This window comes from Anopheles arabiensis, chromosome 3, assembly GCF_016920715.1.
Source record: "Anopheles arabiensis isolate DONGOLA chromosome 3, AaraD3, whole genome shotgun sequence".
NCBI lineage: Eukaryota > Metazoa > Arthropoda > Insecta > Diptera > Culicidae > Anopheles > Anopheles arabiensis.
Window position 1 is genome coordinate 77,617,300 of NC_053518.1, and position 18,172 is coordinate 77,635,471.

Genomic DNA, 18,172 nt, shown 5'->3' on the forward strand with positions numbered 1-18,172 from the left:
AGCACTAATAATTTGAATGAATCTTTGAAATGAATCCTAATCCCCATTGGGCAGCAGATTCAAGAATCTCAAATATTAATGAATCTTGAAATGACTGGTTTCTCAAAAGATTTTCATATCTCAAAAGAATTACTAACTTCAAAAGATTCTTATATCTCGAAACATTAACGAATCTTTAGGGATTCATGAAGTTTAAGGTCTATACATTTCCAAAGATTCATAGAGCTTAAGCTTCTTATTATTCTTCTTTTTGGCGTAAGAACCTTACTGGAAATGACAGCCTATAAAGGCTTTTGAGACTTCTTCGCAATTGCCACACAACTGGATATTGTCTGCCCTTGCTATGGAGAGACGGTCCATGCAATGCTTGAACCCTCGACGGGCATGTTAATAAGACTTCTTCTTCTTCTTCTTTGGTACAACAACCGCTGTCGGTCAAGGCCTGCTTGTACCCACTAGTGAAGTGAGCTTGGCTTTCAGTGACTTATTGTTACCATAGCAGAATAGTCAGTCCTACGTATGGGGGCACGGTCTATTCGGGACTTGAACCCATGACGGGCATGTTGTTGCGTTGTATGAGTTGACGACCCTACCACCAGACCGGCCCAAGATCTTAAGACTGATCTTCGATAAGACTGATAAGACTATCTTGGAAATAATATGTGTTCAATGATTCAAGACTCTCTGAAGATTTATGACTTTTTATGGATTCATGAATCTTCCGAGATTAGTGAGTCTTTGGAGATTTGATTCGAGATTCGAATCACTAATCGCTGAAAATTCATATGAATGAATCTCAACGAAAGATTCATGAAACCAAACGCTAGTACTTATTGACTTAGTCGTCAACTCGCACGGCTTAACAACGTGTCCGTCGTGGATTTAAGCCTCGTTCGGATCGTCTCCAGTAACGACGGACTGACTAATCTCTCTAACTCTGACGCTGAATATCACTCGTAGGTTTGTATAGGTTGTCATGACCTCGGGTTACGCCAAAAAGGAGAAGAAGAAGAAGCTTATAGACATATTTAGTTCTCGTACGCATCGTATATTTACGCAATGTTCAAATTTTATACGCATCGTATGATCGCTCCTTCCTATCCTCGGCCTGTTCTAGGTGACGATCAATCTCACAGTCTGTGGCGTAATACATCTAGGGATTTGTCAATTTTGTGGCCCTTAATGATCACTTGATTAGTCGCTGTATCCGCTGTATTTCCGAGAAAAGAGCAAAATAATAGTATCTTTGTAACAAAATTGTATTGCTTTTCACCCGTCTCACCGTGCATGTAACAGATGCTCTGGAAACTTTATCCCGGCTGCAGACGTGTCATACCCACGGGCCTAGCTTAGAGGAACCTCGGAAAGCCACCCAAGGGACAACAATTTCATTAGCTTCCCGTTGACAGTTTATGATTGACATCGGCAAGCGACGGGATATTCTCTCCACCGTGCGCGATCAGTGGGGCGTGTGGGGCGGACGGTAACAATTAATCTTCACCCGCCCGGATCTTGCGTGCCCCTATCGGGATTCGTAATCGTCTTTACAACGAGACCACCCTCTAAGCACGGCCATAAATCTTGCACTACTATCCCGTTTCACCGCGGACCTCCCCAGCTCGCTGGGACGATCGTCGCGTCCGATATCCCGGTACCATGGCACGTTGGAGGAGAATTAGACCGATGGCGCATGGATGTGAGGGTCGCGGATGGCAGCGAACGCAAGATGAAATGGAGAGGAATCAAGAGACAGTCGTAAGGGAAGGATTGTGACCAGGCGAACGATAAGAGGAGGGTGGTGTTAAGGGTTTCTACCTCTTGTGCTAACACCACCCGCCGCTAGAGTGCCTGAAGAAGATGTCAGTGGGTAGCTGGGACCGTCAGATACGCGGAGAAGGGTCGCGGGGGCCCGTGTGACGGCACGGTATCCAAACACTAACGTTTTATGACACTCGGCCTTTGGACCTCATTTCATCTATTGCATCTATCGCCGTACGCGCCGGCTAATTTCCTAGATCGGCGTTCTGGGGTGTTCTGGTGCAGACATGCGGTAATTAGGATTCTTGTGCGATCTTTGCCCCTCCGCTCGTCGGCACTGTTGAACCGACGAATGTCGCAAATCAGAGCCAAAGGGTGAAATATATGGCTCTGTAACGCTAACGATCCAAGTGCTAGGGAGTGTTCTACTGTTATTTTGTGTTTTGTTTAGGAAATTATTGAAAATACCTTGTTATACCATATTGAATTATACCTTATTAGACTCTTTACAATCTTCTATATTCCCATTTTTTAAGATCATCATGAAAAATCAGATCACAGTTTCAGGTAGCTAGTTAAACTTCGATTCGAGATTATATATTTTTTTAAAATGTTTTGTTTCAATTTCTCCATGCGTGTTTGAATTCAATTTTGAGCCACGCATTGAATATCGAACCCCGTGATACAGTTGTCAACTCGCAATACTTAACCAATGAAATGACCGTTTTGGGTTTTATTGCAGTATGGAGCTTACTCCTCATACGTAGGATTGCCTATTCTGCTGTGGGTAGTCAATAAGTCATTGAGAGCCAAGTCCGTTAGTAGTAGGACGTTAGGCGTTGCGCCAAACAAGAAGATTGAGTATCGTAAAACGAACTACCTTTTATTCTCCTACAACAGCTCTGAGACGAACATTTCAAGATAAAGTTTATCAAGTTGTTGACAACTGTATTACTTATTAATCATTTTCATGAAGGTGAATTTTATTAAATGTTTCAGAACACATTACATCAGGATCAGGTCGAAGTAAGGTAGTCAAACTCCCAGTCAACAAAAAACAAAAAAACAAAAAAAAAACAAAAAAGATCGCTTAGTCGCAAGTGCGATACTTTTCTTTTTCTAAAGGGGCTATCTATATATTACGTATCAAAAATGTTTGTCTTCCTATAATATCATTCTCTGCAGAAGTGTTACGTAATTTATGGATGAGTAGAGCGCACCGCATAGGCCGGTCTCGTGATACAGTCGTCAACTACGACTTAACTACATGCCCGTCATGGGTTGTAGCCACCCGAATGGACTGTGCCACCATACGTAGGACTAACTATCCTGCTATGGGGGGTAATCCATAAGTCACTGAAAGCCAAGCCCACAAGTGGTACAGGCAGGCCTTGACCGACAACGGTTGTTGAGCCAAAAAGAAGAAGAAGAAGAGCGCACTGTGTAAGTCTTTCCCCGAGTTACGCGAATAATGCGTTCCGGAGACATTCGCTTAAGTGGAATATCACGTTTTACAGCCAAAATATGCTTAAACAATAATGAGTTGTTATAGTATTAATTTATTTATGTAATTTATTACTTACTTAATGCAATATCCCTGTAGAAAATGAGGTTATTTCTGTCTGTTTGGGGATATATTTTTTTTGAAAATTTGCCAATTATTTTTCATTTGGCAACTGATGGAGATAATTGTACTGATTTGACATATGAACTGTCAAAAATGAAATTTTGCGTAACTCGAGGAAAGACTTTACATTGTTTAAACTCTTAAAAAATGTCAGTATCTCTCATGACATTTGTTAATTTACTGCTAGCAGATAGAATCCTCCAACTTCAAAAAAATTGAAGCTAAAGATTTTTAGAGCAGATTGCACCCTTCCTTACTAGGCGCGTGACAGTGCTTCCCCGCTCGATCCGCGGTGATGCTTCATTTGTCTGCAAGCACAAAACCACCACCACCACCAACAACACCACAACCACTTAAAATCCCTCGGTGGAAGCATCCAGTTCCCTAAACCGTACCGTGCTTACCGTACGCACAGGTGACATTAGTCGCCGCCATGCACCGTTCGCCGCCAAGACCAACTGCAAAACCAACCCTTACCCATCCACGCCTGCGCTGGCACGGTAGAGTTGAGTGGAAATTTGCAACAGTGAGTTGCACACTTCACGCATCGATGCCAAAACCCAAAAAGTTGAACACACATACACACCGTACTCCCTTGTTTGCGGGAACGGTTGGGAGGGGGTTGCCCGTCCTGGCAGCTAGAAGCAAAGAAGAGGGTTGGGTTCAGTAGATCAGTTTTCTGATTGTGCCGAAGCTGTCCATCCATCCATCGTTCACCCGTCGTGCCAGGCGGAACCATCGTCGTCGTCGTCGTCTTCGGTTGCGCGAACGCGCCTCATCTCGCCGATGATGACACGACACGATGGCAGTAGAAGGTCGGGATGATCGGGATGTGGAAAGGCCCTGAGGGGAAGGGCCCCCGGGAAGCATCGCCGGGTAAGTGTTGCGATCAAAATGTGCGTTTTTCGTCTTGTGTGGTCCCCGGAGCGACCGCGCTGGGTGGTCCGACGAAGCGGATCGGTTCGGCTTGGCTGTTTCTGCTTGGGCCGTTGTTCGGTCTCTTCTCTCCAGGCCCCGGCGGCCACACTGCTGCTTCGGCTGCTCCGGCACGCTGTCAGTGGTGTGCATTGTGTGTGGTCCTTTTTTTGTGCTCTTTTTCTCTCTCTCTCTCTCTCTCAGTTATTCTCCGTTTCCTTTCGGTGATGCCCTGCTGATTCCGAGGGCTCGCGGCTCTCCTTCGCTCCTCGCACTCTCCGTTGGACCAACTACCAACGATTGCTCTCTTTTTACGGGAATTGGGATTTTTTTTTCGTCCATTCGGGTGAGGGGATGGTGAGAGCATGGGCATCAAGGGACGACCTAGGACACGGGCGGAAAATGAAGATATTCCAATGCCATCGTACGTTTTCGGCAAGTCAGCTTCAGCTGTTTTGTGCAGGACGCAAGAACGTATTAGCCCAAACGAAGGAACTGGTACTGAGGTCTATTTTGATGGTTTAGGTACGGGGCCCGGGTTTAGGTTCGTTGACATTCGTTGCTCTATTGCAAGAGCGTGGCGTTACGTGAGGTATGCGACAAACGAGATTTTAGCTATAACTCTCTGCAAATGGGAAACATTTAATTAATAGTCTGAAGTCTGTTCAACTGGGAAATCTGCTCTCTACACTGTTGCGTATACGGGGTATATGTTTTTCGAGTCCAACCAAACATCGGGGTATAAAATCAACTCCAACCAAACATAATCTCCACGGTTGACCACACATGATCTTGCACAGTTGTATTGGCGAGCACCTAACCTCGAGCTCGAATCGTTTTCAACGCTAATGTGTAAAAGCTACGACCCTGGTTACGATCCTGTTGATGGTTGATAATTATAAGATTAGCCACACACACACACACACACACACCACACATCGGTATAATCATGACCGTGGATCGTTATCGCCGATCGAAGGACATCAAACTCCAAACTGTTCTCCCCGCTCCCCTGCTAACGCCCGACAAACAGCCACGTTTTGCAGTGCGACGACAGGTGGTTTGGTGTGGCGTCTGAAGAAGCGTCTGAGAAACCTGTTGACTGAAGACGTCGACGACGACGACGACGACGACGACGACGGCAAAGAGCACCTAGCTAGGGACCCGTACCGTACCGGGGTATGGGCAAACCGGCAAACCGGTTGCATCTATTCCCGCTGCAAGGCACAAATCAGCTAATTAGACGTCTCTGGAGATGGTTTATTGAAAATTATCGCACTGCGCGCGTGGTAATGCTCGCGCGCGCGCGCGCCCGCCCGCTTCGGTAATGGAAATGGCAAACGATCGGGGTAATGGTGCGTTTGTTGTTGTCGTTTTTTTTTAAAGAAATGCTATTACATTTCTTTATTTCTTGGAAATAATGAACGCTATTTGTTTGGTTAGTTTATGACTTGCGTACTGCTGTGTGCGTATTGGCGGAAAGTTGCTGCTTCTTGAAGGAAAATAGATAAAATGGATTTATAATGACAAAATAGAGACAAAGAGGTCAACATTTTCATGTTCTGCACCAAAAAAGTGCATTAAAATATCATGGCAAATAATTTAGAATGTAAATAAAATTCAAATTTTTCGATGAATTAGCTTTTAAAGTTGACAAATGTTGAAATGGAATGAAAAATATGTTCAAAGATTTTAAAACATTTAGGATTTTATAGTAACTTAATTTAATATTTAAATCTACTGTGAAATTTTAGTGAAAGAAGTAAATATAATCATAAATGTTGGACTTGACATTTCAAGCTAATGAACAAAATCATAGTAGATAGTGTTAAAGCAGAAATATGAGAAACAAAGCAACAAATAGTGATAATCGATTGAAAAATATATTTCCTGTGTATTACGATAGGAATGCGATAAGTACGAATACAATAATTTAGTCAAAACCAAATAATTGAAAAGATAATAAGGGAAAAAATGGAGCTAGCAAGGGGATAAAAGCTGGTTAAACGTTTAAAGGATTAGCATAAAATCTTGGAAGAAAAAGATTAAGCGTTTTGTGTTTCATAGCAAGGAAATTAAAATGAAGGAAAAACTAGTAAGATTGCAAACCACCAAAGAAAAGAACTAACTTCTCGGGTAGAAAGTAGTAAAATTTGAAAAATAAGTAAAAAAAACGATCAACGCATCAATGCCCAAAATAGATGACAAAAAAGGTAATGAAATTAAATACAATAAATTCAATGGACAGTATCTTGAACCTTTGTTGCTGGCCAAAAATAACAAATTTCAGGATTTTGATCACAAAAACGAGTCAATAAACTGAAAATTGAGTAATAAAATTCTTAATTTATAGTGATTTCTTGTCAATGGCTAGGATTGTAAGATTTAAAAAATCCTTTATTTTATCTACGCAAAGATAAGATAGCCTAGAATTCACTGAATTCTCTTCCATAGATAATCCGATTAAATGAAAAAAAGGTTTAAAAAATCAGGAGAAACAAACAAAAAAGACCTCCACATTAATAGGTAGTCCTGTGGCTTCCGTGTTACCTCGTGACATTCCGTACCCATTGCTAGCCGCACCGCGGGCACTATCGGGTCAATTTATCAACCACTTCATTAGAGCCCACCAAAGCAGCAGTAGCAGCAAAACAGCAGCAGGACACGGGACTGCAAAGCATTGCATCTTATTCTTCAAATTTCTAAAACCCCCAATGCCTTGCCCTTTTCATCAGCCGCGCTGTGGCCCCCGTACGCCTACATTTTTTGTTGTTTTTGTTGCGGTCGTTGCTATCTTTCCCTTTTCCCTGTGTGTGTTTTTTTTTTGGTTTTGTACTCCTGTCTCTTGCTGCTCTTGTCCTCTTCGCTTGAGACACACATTTTGATCTAGCTACTAGTACCGGAGAGGCAGCGAATCGTAGAAGGGGCTGCGTTTTTTTTCTTCTGTTTCTGTTGTACCATTCCCCCTTTACTTTATTAAGGCCACACCGCACACGAACACGCGCTACCGTATGATTAGCTGCGGCCCGTTGTGTGCGGCCGGCCTTCCTGTGCGGCCTGTGCGCTGCTCTGGCAGCGTGTGTGGTCCAATAATTTTCGGCAACCCCATTTCGGGCTGACGCGGGCACGAGCGAGACAGTTCAACCGGTGATCGGACCGGGGAAGGACAAGCCGCTAAACCCTAGCAGCGAACCCAGCCCGGGAGGCTTTTTGTGCGATCATATCGAAAGAGGGGATTTTGGTGGTTTCGTTTAAGACATTAATCTGTTTGCGGAGGGAGGACTCCTAGTTTGGTGTTCTGTGTGGGTGGCTAGACACGAACCGGCCGGCGAGGATGGGAAACCCGTGGTTCGAATTGTGTGGTTTAATTTAATTGTATTTTAAATCGTTTTTGTTCTGTGCCCGGGGTAGCATTCTTTGAATTGGGCATTAGATAATCCTACGCCTACGGTAGGAGAGATCCGTTGCGTAGCGTTAGTCATTGCGTATTGCAGTAGCTACACGGTTCGATGGTTTATACCACCAGGAATGAAATGTTAAATTTAAAATGAGATGTCATTTTTCAAACATCTTGGTGGAAGGTTTTGTGTTCGGATCAGATTGTAAAGAATGTAGTTGTGGAGTGGTTGTAATTAAGATGGGCGAATACGTTTACTACATAATGCATTATATATAAGTTTCGTGTTAAAAAGCTGTCATTTTCCAGCTACGAAAAAGGTCAAAAATTTATCACATGCTTGACAAGACTTTTTTGAATAAAAAACAGTTTTGAATATCATACTTTTGAATTTCCATTGAATGAATACTACCCTTTTGCAGTTTTTAATTAAATTGATACATTATTGTTGACATTGAGACAATCTGTAATAAATTTGTATGATGTTGTTCTTTCTTTTATCATAGTAGTAGCAGCAGCAGTATAAATATGTAATATTAACATGGTATTAAAATTTATTGGCATTGAAATGAGCTTTTAAAATATTAAATAGTAACTTTAGGGTCATCCAAAAATCACGACACGCCAAAAATCGGGCTTTTTCTGTCTGTAGCCAATGGGCTCACATTTTCAGCCTGTCAGTGGAACAATGGTCAGCATCCGAGTTGTATGCATTTAACAATTACGTTCCGCCATATTGGATTGCACCATTTTTGTTAAAAAAAATATGCAATTTAAAATTGTTTAGTTTTTTTTTAATGCGCTTTAATAGATTTATGAAACTTTAAAATGTAAATGTTATGAAAGTTTATAATCTTTCACAACAAAATATGTATGCGTCAGTTTTTTTTCAAACTGAAATAATAATAATTTTGTTGTGCATGAGGTTTTATATTAAATGATTAAATTATTTCAGCCGCCAACTTTAAAAATCCGTATAAAAAGGCCTGCTAGTATTGTAAACACCCTGCCCCTCCACATTCGTTTTACTTCGATAATATTTTATAATGAAAATTGATTTTAACCTTTGCTCTTCGTAAACACTTCCATAGTGGTCAAATCATTCTATGTTTTTTGTTTTTAACGAATATCGATAATTTTTTCCCTTTTTTGATAGTAATAATCAGGGCTGCAAAATGTCACTGTAAATGTCATAAAAAATCTGACTGCAACAAATTCCATGTCAGCGCTACGTACTCAATTGTGATAATCAATGGTGATAATCGGTGGTGATACTACGCGTGTTACGTGATTCATGGATGGCCCCTTGTCAGGGTAATCCGGAGACCATTTTTTTTTTAATTTTTGTTGGTAAGCGAAACCGTATATTTGAAGTCGTTAGTATACTTGTTCGAGCTCCAATGATCCAAAGCAATTGAAAACGCAGAGGTCATCACGTACATCTCGTCACATATTATGGAGAAAGTACACAAATTCTAGAAATCAATTAATTTAAGTTATAAAACCACGTCAAAAGTGGGACTTTTATTGATCTGGCAATTTAAACGACGTCAAATTGTATGTTCACACTCCCAATGAGTACTTCTTAACCGTGTCTATTTGATAGTGCAACTCATTTGCGCAATTATTACGCAAACATTGTATCCGTGTGAGATAAACAAAGTATGTTGATGGGACGCAACCAAACCAGGCGCTCCAAAAGCGGCAAAATAATCAATTCAACTCACATAATCGGAGGCCAGAACGAAACCGCGCGAAACCGGGCGCACTACAACCCTTCAAACTCCTCTCCACTACCACCCCCAAATCGCGCCCCCCTGTAGCACGAGACTTTCATTCATTCATCATTTTTCCTCATCGCCGGAGGTCGCGCTGTTCGTTCTCTCGAGCGTGTTTCGTTTGCTTTTTTTCTTAAGATTTTCCCCCTGCGCGTCAAGAGCGAACGCAAGCCCTGGGCCGGCTCTCAACCCGTTTTTCCTTTCCGGTGCTTGGGCCCCATTCTTAACCCTTTGGTCACTTTTCGTTGCTTTGTCTCGTGTGTGTGTCTGTGTGTGGCTGTACGCCCACCACACACCACTCCACTGCCAGGTCAGTCGTCGCCAAGAATAATAATATTAATATCTAAACCGTTTCAAACATGACAAATTTAATTTCAATTTCAAACCCATCCGAACGTCGTTGGTGGTCTCGCGCTTTCGATTCCTGCACGACTCCTTTTTTTGTTTCTTCTGCTTTCCACCTACTTCCACGGCGTTGCTGCCGTGTCGTTCCACCACCAGTTCGTGCCTAATGAACGTCGCTTGTAATGCATGCGCCCTTCTGATGTTTTGGACCACGGCTGGTAGACACATATACCCCTTTTGCGCAGTCGTCTCTTGTGGGTTTATTTGTTTTTCGGTGCCTTTTCCGGAACTAAAGCGAATTCTGGGTGTCCACAGATCGAAGCGAAGTCCCCGGTAAGAGTGCAAAGCAGAAAATGTGTATAGAAAAAAGCTTTTGACTTCGACATTTCCGTTTTCCGACCATCGCACGAGTCGAAGTCGGAATGAGTTGTGGTGTCGAAAACTCGCTTCTTGATCTCCCACCCAAAGCAACGGGTGATTCGGTGAGTGCTCCGTATTTCTTTGTGGACAGCTTGGCCACTTTTTTGGAGGGTGGGAAGGGACAGTTCTTTCACTGCGCCCCGAGTGCCCCGATTGCGACACAAACCGTTTCCCGCGCTCTCGTCCGGTTGGCGTTCTTCCAATCCCATGCGTTTGTGGGCCGGTTTTGGGTCGGCAGTCCGACCGTTCTGCCGGCCGGGTGGACATAAATTTGTACCAACTGTCGGCCGGTTACGTTTTCCGCAGCGGAGAAAATGGTTGCGCGGGCTGAGTGCGTGAAGGAGGTTGACACACAGGCGGGCGCGCGTCCGCGATCGCTCACACCATATGCTAATCTTGCTTATGTCCCATTGGATTAAGAAAATCCCACTTCAACCCGCTCATGGGGCACATGGCGGGGGATTGGGCTGGGTTTAATGGAAAGTAACCGGAAATGTTACTTCCGCTTTTGGATGGGGCGATCCGGTCGGGATTAACAGCTTTCGTTCACCCTTTTGGATGAGAGTTTAAACGGTTTTTGTGATTTCGTATGTTTGAAGCTGCTTTCCGTTCGATATTTTATTGCCATTTGATTCGATACTTTATGTTGGCATGTTAGCTTTCATGTCACTTACAATCTTGCTTGGGTTTCTTTGGTCCGCTTGGTAAATACGCATTACATTGTATTTCACTGTTCTTTGATTCGAGATTTTTCTTTCACTTTTTTCACTTGTGATCTTTTTATGTCTTTGAATGTTTATGTATGTACATGTTTCAATAATTTCTTTTATTTAATGTATGTTTTGTATACGTTTATTTGAAAATTATCTTTAACTCTTTTATTAACCCTTTTCATTACGTTTTGATTGAGATATTCGGCGGTTTCATGTTTCTTTTTTTATTTATTTGTTACGTCTTACAGTCGTTGCCGCCATATTTTGCCTCTAAGGCATCTATGTTTTGTCTATAAGCCAGTAACTTTTCACTCTTCAAGAATTCATGATAATTTTACAAATAATTTTGGCAGATGTAAGACAACTTTGATTTAACATTACAAAACACTACGAAAGCCATTATTTTTTTTGTGAAAACATTTATTTAAGTTAATAAAATCCCAATACATTGTTCACACCTGAAAATAATACATGCCAACATCAACTTTTTCACTTCATTAAAACTTCCAAAATTATCATAACAATTGTAATGTTTCAAATCCTTCAATAATTTCATAATATACATTTTGGCTCCAGAAATTAGGTTAAATTTTTAAAAAATTAATTGACTTTAAATTAAAAAAAAAATACAACGACTGTTTTTTGGTGCTTGAAACGCATCACAAGCAGAATATTTATTTTTGAAATGCAGCATTTTATCCCTTTTTTATTATGAGCAATTTGTACTCTTTTAAATTTCGTCTTTTTTCTTTGTTATTATTTTTTAAACGTTTGTTTTCTGATTGCATAATGCTTGGAAAAGAACAAAGTTTTTTTTGTGTTTTTAATGCAAAAAAAGATATGTTTAAAATTGTTTTAAATACCAAAGGTAATAATTGCAAAGTTCATGTTTTAGCTGATTCAATAATTAATTCAATATCTAATGAACGAAGAAAACGTTAAAACAAATATTAAGCAAACTATGTTTACACATGTGCTTGAAAGCAATCTGTTGAACTGTAAACCAACAACAAATTAAAGTCAAATCAGCAAACCTTCAGATCCCAAAAAGAAGGTAAACAACAGATTAAATCCAACCACGCGAAATGAAATAGATCAACAGAGCTTCCCGATCACGTACACGGCCGGCCCAACTCTACGCCGGTGGTCAAACAAACCGAGCGACCACCACCACCGCCGGACACAAAATGGGAGAATGGAAGGGAGGAAGCCACCACCCATTCCAGCGCGAATCCGTGATCGATTCGGGAGTTTCGAGCAGGGTGGGGCCGGCTTTTCATAATCGCAAATAATTGCCCGACAAAACCCTGCGGCCGAAAACCAATCCCACTCGACCGCGGTCGAGTTCGTAGCGCCACCGGGCCAGCCGTTCGCCCGACTGCGAGAGCGAGCGAACGTTTCTTGGGAGCGGCGGTGGTGGTGGGTATCGAACGCGCTTGGGTGGCCCAAGAAAGCAGCACCCGGTGCACGGTGGTGAGGATCGTGCGCGGCGCGGTTCGCTGGGTGCGCGCGCGGAAGGTGGAGTCGAAGTTTCCCGTAACAAATGAAGGGTAATTAGCCAAATGCGCGGAAGAACGGACAGGGCACAACAGAAAGAAAAACAACGGCGCACACAGGCCCCGGCGCCCGGGCTACCGTGGGCTACTCGCGATCTTTACGCGCGATTCCTATACAGCAGCCGGGCGGCTATCGGGACCGGGACCGACGGGTAAAAGTGCAAAAGAAAGGCAAACGACGCGACTCACGTCACGTGCATCTTTTGCGAACGTTGTAGAACGGTAACGATTGTGATTCATTTTCGAGTCCCGGGAGCGGTTGGTTGGTCGTCGGCAATATTGTGGCCGTCGATCGCTTGCACTTTAATCGTGTTTGCTGTTTAAGGGCAGTGAGCCACCATAAATCGTTTGATAAAGTGTGGCGTTTATTGAAAGAGGGCAGCGGACGCGCTGTATTGTTTGAGGGCGTGTGTATTGATCATTAATAGAAAATTAATAATGATAATTTATAAGCACAATCGGGGAAGTGATGAATAGATGCGATTAGGTATAAAAAATAGCGCAGAAGTTGTTTCAGGATAAAGTATGGTCAAGAACTAGTTAAAACATCATATTTTTTATTTATCTTACTGTTTTTATTTTTTGAGACCAGCAGCATGGCTGGAACATGTATAAACATATTGTAACAATTCGCTCGATAACTTTCTTTTCCTCTCCTTTTTGTTTAACCTTGAAGTACTCCATTCTCTTTCTTTATTTAGCTACATACATGATATTTATAATTTTTTGATTAAAGCAGTATACAAAAAATAGCCAACAATAGATGCTCAACGGAAAAAGGAAACGATTCTGTTGTGTGACTTTTGTGCTTCTAAAACAGATCTTTTGGGAAATGTGAAGTCAAAAATTGGAGTATTGCAGTCCAATAGGTTCCAATAGTCCAATAGGCCCATGAAATATGTCTCAAATATACACTTTTGCACAACTGAATAAATGTTTTATTTGTCTGGAATGTATTCTGATATTGAGGAAAACGTGCAATACACCTAGCAGCAGTAAAATTTGATCCCACTGATCACGGTAAACTATGAGCAGCATAAAAGATGGACATTGAAGAGTTTATTCAAGACATAAGGTATAATATGGGAATTGGTATTCCAAATTCTATTTCAATAACGATAGGAATTTGAACGTTACAATTCAATTGCTGGATTTGAATGAAGATTACCGTTTATCAAACAAACAAAAATCAGTTATTCAGTTTTCTACGGCGGCTATGCTGGAGTTTTGCAACCTTAAAACAATCCCGTTGTGGGTTTTTGTACGCTGTGGCCTGAGTTTACCACATGCAGGACTACAATTATCTTGATAGGGGAACTTCAATTTTTCACAGGCTACATCTTTAGATTCATACCATCTCTTCATTGACTTCAAAGCCGCATATGATAGCATAGCCAGGGTAAAACTGTACGACGCTATGAGCTCATTTAGAATCCCGGCCAAACTGATAAGGCTAGTTAGAATGACTATGACCAACGTCACATGCCAGTTGAGGGTGGATGGAAAACTCTCAGGACCTTTTGCTACCACCAAAGGTCTGCGCCAGGGGAACGGGCTTGCCTGTCTCCTATTTAACCTGGCACTAGAGAGAGCCAACCGCGACTCGACGGTGGAGACTACGGGAACTATCTTCTATAAGTCAACCCAGATCCTGGCATACACTGATGATATAGACATCATTGGTCTGCGGCTCTCCTATGTAGCAGAAGCCTACCAAGGGATCGAGCAGGCGGCAGAGAACCTCGGATTGCAGATAAACGAGGCAAAGATCAAACTGATGGTGGCAACATCAGCGGGCCTACCAATAAATAATCAGAATCTACGTAGGCGTGATGTACAGATAGGTTAACGCACGTTTGAAGTCGTCCCAGAATTCACCTATCTGGGGTCAAAGGTCAGCCACGACAATAGCATGGAAGCTGAGTTGCGCGCAAGGATGCTGGCTGCCAACCGGTCATTCTACAGCCTGAAAAAGCAGTTCACATCAAAGAACCTGTCGCGACGGACGAAGCTGGGACTATATAGTACTTATATAGTACCAGTACTCACATACGCCTCTGAGTCTAAATTCGTTTTAGGCCGTCCACAAGGACAGAGGAGGCGTGGTAGGCCCAAATTGAGGTGGTAAGATGGCGTGGAGGCGTCCGCCATTAAGGCCGGGATAACGGACTGGCAGACGAAGGCGCGAGACCGTGAGCGTTATCGGACAATCCTGAGGCAGGCCACGACCGCATATCTTTGGAGGCCGCCGGTCTTAAGGCGGTCTCGTGGTACAGCCGTCAACTTGTACGACTTAACAACATGCCCGTCTTGGGTTCAAGCCCCGAATGGACTGTGCCACCATACATAGGACTGACTATCCTGCTATGGGGGGAAATCAATAACTCACTGAAAGCCAAGCCCACCAGTGGTACAGGCAAGATCTTGACCGACAGCGGTTGTTGAGCCAAAGAAGCAGAAGAAGATATCTTGAAAGGTCTAAGGCAGGCCTAGACCATCTAAGGTTGATGCATATAATACGAAGAAGAAGCATAAATTCAATGTAATTGAATTCTGAATTCAATTGAATTACATATAAATAACTTCCTTTCATTTTATTTGTTTTGAATAATATTTTTGAGGAAATAATCATTATTACTGTTATCATTATTGCGTTGAATATACCCAACTTAACCGTTAATGCATGGTGTCTATCCCGGAATTTCTTAAAGACATCTTATAAACTTTCATTTTAATTATTAAGGCACAATTTTTGAAGAAGATTATCCTTTCTCAGAACAAAAATACTACTGCTTTTCGAAATCATTCTCCCGAATTTAGGTAAAATCATTATAATAATGATATAAACCGATAATAGGTGAACATTAGCAAGATAGACAATTTATGAGCCCGCAGCAGAAAAGCTTCCCATCGGATGATTTATAGCACTCCCCCTGCCGCCTCTTCGCACCGCAAATCCCCTGCGTGTAAAAAAAAGATAAAAACCCACCTAAATAAATGAGACTTTAGCATTAATGGTAAACATGAATGCGAATTTAATACTGTCTACACCCTGTGTCCCCCCGTGGGTCCAACTCCGGTTATCGGACGCAATTTTACGATGTTTAAAATTAGCAATTTCCTTTTCTCCATAATTTTCATCCATTCCGCGGCCTCGGCCTCGGATCAAATAGTGCCGCAAGGAGTAGTAGTGGGTTGCCGGAGAGGCAGGGTGTGGTTTTATTTATCGGTGATTGACAGTTATCGTCGTTTACTGATGAGTTTTGACTGCCAATTCGTGGTCGCCAATCGGTGGTGGTGATCTCACTGTGCCGCGCGGGAAAAGGAAGCGCTCGGCGTGTTTCGGTTTTGATCACGCATATGCTCCGAAGGATATATGGGCCTGGGTTGGCATGGGCATTGGAATCGGTCGCGGTCCCCGAACGAACCTTTCATTCCGAGAAATGTGCTCTTATGTTAATCGACCGTGTTCGGTTGTGGTAGACACATAAAAAAATGCTTCAACCGGTGGACGATTGATGGCTATATTTATTGAGTGTTGAACGCGTACAGTGATGGTGTAGGGATTAGACTGCCTTTTTATTATGATTATTATTGTGTGGGAGGAGGTTGAATTTGAGCGGCTTAACGACTTGAGGCAGTTCATTTGAAATTTTGTTGAGCATGGGAAAAATGCGGGTAGTTTTGCCGGACATACCTTTGGTTATTTTATGGAACAGGAAATAGAGACTGTAAAATGTTTAACCCAATTCAAAAACATTTGTTAAACGTATGGTCTAATACCATAAAAAAACATACGATCAACATGTGGCAGCCAGTTGCGCAGTGAGTTACGACAGGCATAGCTTAAATGAACGGAACTCCAGACCACACACATGCTACGTGGCACAGTTTCGCAAGCAACCCTGAAAAGTCCTTGGAAGGTCCTTGTGCGAATGCTCCAGTAATGTCAAAACCGCAATAAACACTGCACCCTACCGGGTGTATGCAGTTTTTTTTTTCTCTGTCCTGTACTTAATCCTCCCGAGGTACGTCAAGGGCACGATTGTTGAGCAAAACAAAACAAGAACTACCAACTTCCAAGCTGCTGCAAGCCTCTTATCCTTATCCCGGTTCTGCGTTCATGCCGAGCAACGTCAACATGTGCACACGGTACGCAGATTTCCAGAGACTCCTTCGAAAGCGCAATTTTTCTACACAGTCCTTCTTGCAGCCGAACACACAATCGTTATCCCTGTGGGCTGCCCGCAGGGAAAACACGGCTAGACACGCACAAAAGCGAGAAGCGAGTAAATATTTGTGTTTGTGCCAAAACAACAAAGCCCGCTCGACAACAAAAACCCTGCTGAGGAGCTGAGGTACCAGTCGTTTTTTCTTCGGCGAAAAGAGGACTTCTTCGCAGTAGGATGCTCTGGACGAGTCATAAAACGAGGGAAGAAGAATGTGTACATCTACGTGTGAGTGTCGAAGTGAACGAGAATTGAAGCCGTACGAGCGCAGCATAGAATGTGTTGGCTTTTGGCACCTTTTTTACCTTTTTGGCTTGGCAAAGAGGACGAAGCTGTTTGCGCTGCCACTGTCTTTTGAACGATCATATCCAGCAAAGTCTCGTACGGAACGAGAAGGATAAGTCGCTTTTCAAAGGCAATATTTGTGTGTAATACTCCACACGGCGGGTTCGGTGTAAGATCGTACGATCGTTGCGCGTATATTTGTCAAAACGTGACAGTTTTTCATAACAGACATCGACATGATACAATTGATGAAGAGTGATGAGATATCAGGTTTTTTGGTTTTGAGTTTTGGGTTTTGAGTTTTGTTCATTATTTACTTTAAAGCTCAACTCAATGAAAAGGAGCAAACATTTGAGCATGGGAAAAGATCAAATTCTTTCATTCAGTTTGTGATCGATACCGGTGGTTGGAAATATTCAATTCAATGTTTTGGATACTTAGGTATTAGTATGTACTGATTAATTGACAGATGTTTCCCATACATTGTTCTCTCTTATTGCTTCATGAGAATACGCCGCTTGAAGTGTTTGAATGTTTTGAAATTTAACAAATCGTTCGTTTTATGCGGCTTCTTGTGAGACTCATATTGTAATAGTTTCTGTTATGTTTGGCAGATGGCTTTTTTATGAAAAATGCAAGCATTTTTGTCTTCAGGGTGTGTGTCTTCAGACTCGGTAATTTGTAACACTCGCGTTTAATATTCTTCAGTAAAACTGAACTCTACAAATCCTGCGCAGCATTGTAGATCCTGAACTCATTTGAGAGTCGTGAAAGTTAGCGACTAACTGACATAAAAGACACCATCTTGCAGGATTCAAAACGTTCATTCATACTTACTTATAGTACGCATATCTATCTATTTTGGTGATCAAGAAGTTGTCATTCTTAAACAAGTAGTTCCTTTTTTCATTCGAGTTTCTCAAACTTTAACTATAAGCTATTGAACCCAAATATTTTATCTCAGACTTACGTGAAACAGGAGAACCTCTTTCCTCTCTCTCTCTCTCTCTTTCCTATCCCCAAACTAACACAGTGTTGGACGTTGTCTAATCTGAACTCTTGCGGTTTAGCCCTCTGTTGGGAATTACAAAACCTTGCATGTTGTTCTTAAATATTTAAATATGTCTTTGTTGCTGTGGTCAAAACATT